General features: G+C 50.0%; 1 long non-coding RNA gene across 1 annotated transcript; it reads right to left on the bottom strand.

The window, feature by feature from the left end:
* Window positions 1-358: 358 nt before the first annotated feature.
* LOC118996635 (uncharacterized) lies at window positions 359-1822 on the bottom strand. Its single transcript, XR_005068531.1, has 2 exons — window positions 965-1822; window positions 359-747 (listed from the first exon to the last, which is right to left on the bottom strand). It is a non-coding gene; the product is annotated as an uncharacterized LOC118996635 (long non-coding RNA).
* Window positions 1823-2532: the final 710 nt, after the last annotated feature.

The following is a 2532-nucleotide window of genomic DNA, read 5'->3' as shown; positions in this document are numbered from 1 at the left end:
GTAGAGGTGGATGCTCTAAAGGGAAAGAAGCAAAGTGAGTTCTGTAGTATGTCAATTTGAATTTAACATTTCTGTATGTCATTTTGATAAAGGTCTTGTTAGATTCCAACACATTTGAATTGAATCAGGCTTCTAGGTCTTTGTAAAGTTTTTAAAAGCATTTTATTTTTTTATTTTAGTATGTATGTATATATGTTATATATATTGATTAGAGAGGGTAAGGAGGGACCAACTGGGGACCTGGCCCCCAACCCAGGCATGTGCCCTAACTAGGACTCTAACCCACAAGCTTTCAGTTTGTATGCCAGTGCACTCAATCCCCAGTGCCATACCAGTCAGGACTAAAGCATTTTTTTAAAACTCTAAAACAAAAAGCACTTTATTTCAAGCAACATTTCTGGGGACCTGACTTCTTAGGGGTGGCTGAGGGAGGGTGGAGAGGCAGGAAATGGTAAAACTGAGTTTCATCAGGGTCTCTAACTTTAGAACTAAGTTTAATGAGGGAGAACTGAACTGGCTCTCCACAGGTCCACCATTCTCCTTTCATTGTTCTTATTTTTGGCACTACCAACTACTCGGCATTATTCTAACCACACTCAGGAGTCATCCTTGAGTCCCTCATTTTCCTCACCCTAAATGATCCATCAAGTCCTGTGGTTGTACTTTGTAAATATCCCACGTCTGTGCACATTACCGCGGATACCATCCTTGTCCGGGCTACCATCACTACTTGCGTATTTTAAAAACCTCACTTTCCCTGGCTGATGTGGCTCAGTGGATTGAGCACGGGACTGTGAAGCAAAAGGTCGCAGGTTGGATTCCCAGTAAGGGCACATGCCTGGGGTGCAGGGCAGGTCCCCGGTAGGGGACACACGAGAGGCAACCACGCATTGATGTTTCTCTCCCACTTTTTCTCCTTCCCATCCCCTCTCTTTAAAAATAAATATTTATAAAAAATAAAAACCTCACCAGCTTCACTGCCTCCCCTGTTGCTTCCTTCCTAAACATTGATTTTCCACACTGAATCCAGTGACCTTTTTAAAACCTTAGGCCACTTAACCTCACTACATCTCAATTTCCTTAACTGTAAATGGGGATGATTGTAACAGTAACCGCTGCCTACGGATGTAATGCAGATAATGAATACAAAGCATTTAGTCGTAGGCTTATAATAGATGCTCAATGAATGTTCTCTTCAGCCACCCACCCCCTTAATCTCCCCGACCCAGCCACTCCGGTCTTCGTCCTTTTCCTCCAACACGTCACAATTCCTTTTGTCTGGACTGTTCTTGCCTCGGCCTTACTGAAATGTGTTTATAGAATCCACAGAATGCCTACATCCCGACGCCCCTGTTTATTTCCTTTTGAGCATATCAGCACAACTTGAAAGTGGGGTCTATGTTTGTCCCTGGGCTTTGTGCGTCTCTCTCCTTCCACGGGAAACTTCAGATCTGCAGGGACACTTTTTCGCCGAGCGGGATCCGCCTCCCCAAGGCAACCGGGGACTGGCTCCCGCAGGGGCCCGGCGCCGCCGGAAGACGAGCGCAGGCGCGATGCAGCCTGGGAGTCGTAGTCAATGCCGGTACTTATGCAACCCAGTCAGGGGAGTTACCGGGGTGTGAGCGCCGAGAGGAAAAAGTCAACGCTTACCTAGGTCCGGGACCCCCTGCCGGAGTTCCAGACACACGAAGGGGAGCGCAGAGAGGAGGAAAATGCCAACGACTCCTCGAGATACCATGGCGGAGGAAGGCCCTCCCCTTCCGGTCCCGCCTCCCCGGGGAAGGTGCCCGGGCACCGTTCCCGAAGGCGGGAATTTGGGAGCGCTAAAGCGTGGATGGAGGCGGGTCGGCTCTCAGACTCGTTTTTGAACTCATTGGCAAAGGAGCCACGAGTCAGCTCCCCTTACCACACGGCGTCCGGGGAAGGCCGCTAGGGCCGCCCGCCTAGCCAGATCTTGTGAAAGCAGAGCTTGAGCTCCCGCGTGGCGGGACCCTGGAGACGAGGCCCGCAGCGCCTGCCCTTCGGCCGTAGGACGCTGGAGGCCGAGAGCGAGCTCTCGAGAGTAGAATCAGGTGGAAGAGAACGTGTACGCGCAGTTGACGCTGGGAGGAGACAGCCTGACCCCTTGTTCTTGGGTCGTTAGTGGGTGATTGTGGACTTTTGGGTCGAGCTCCTAAGCACCACTGCCTTCGGAAGCACCTGCCTTGTTTCCCTAACGGTTCTCCTCGCCATCCACGGTCTTCGGAGTCTGCAAAAAAAATGACTCAACGTGGGGGCTGGCACCTAATTCCAGATCCTAGAGAACTGCTACCCTTTGTTCCGGCTGAGTGTCAGTTTTCCAACAGGTGTTCATTGTTAAAATGACTTGGCCTCACAGTTATGTGATTGCGGACGAAAACGGCACCACATACTAAACCTCACAAGCTCAGGGGTGGCCTGCATGACAGCCTTACAAACTCAGAGACAGAAAGTAACCACATACATAGGGGGGTCTGAAATTAAAACTTTGTAACTAAAAGCGGTTTGTGATGG

The sequence above is a fragment of the Sturnira hondurensis genome, unplaced genomic scaffold (assembly GCF_014824575.4).
Source record: "Sturnira hondurensis isolate 20B ecotype Veracruz unplaced genomic scaffold, ASM1482457v3 Scaffold0011389, whole genome shotgun sequence".
NCBI lineage: Eukaryota > Metazoa > Chordata > Mammalia > Chiroptera > Phyllostomidae > Sturnira > Sturnira hondurensis.
The sequence above is the reverse complement of the archived record's forward strand: the minus strand, read 5'-3'. Positions and strand labels throughout refer to the sequence as shown.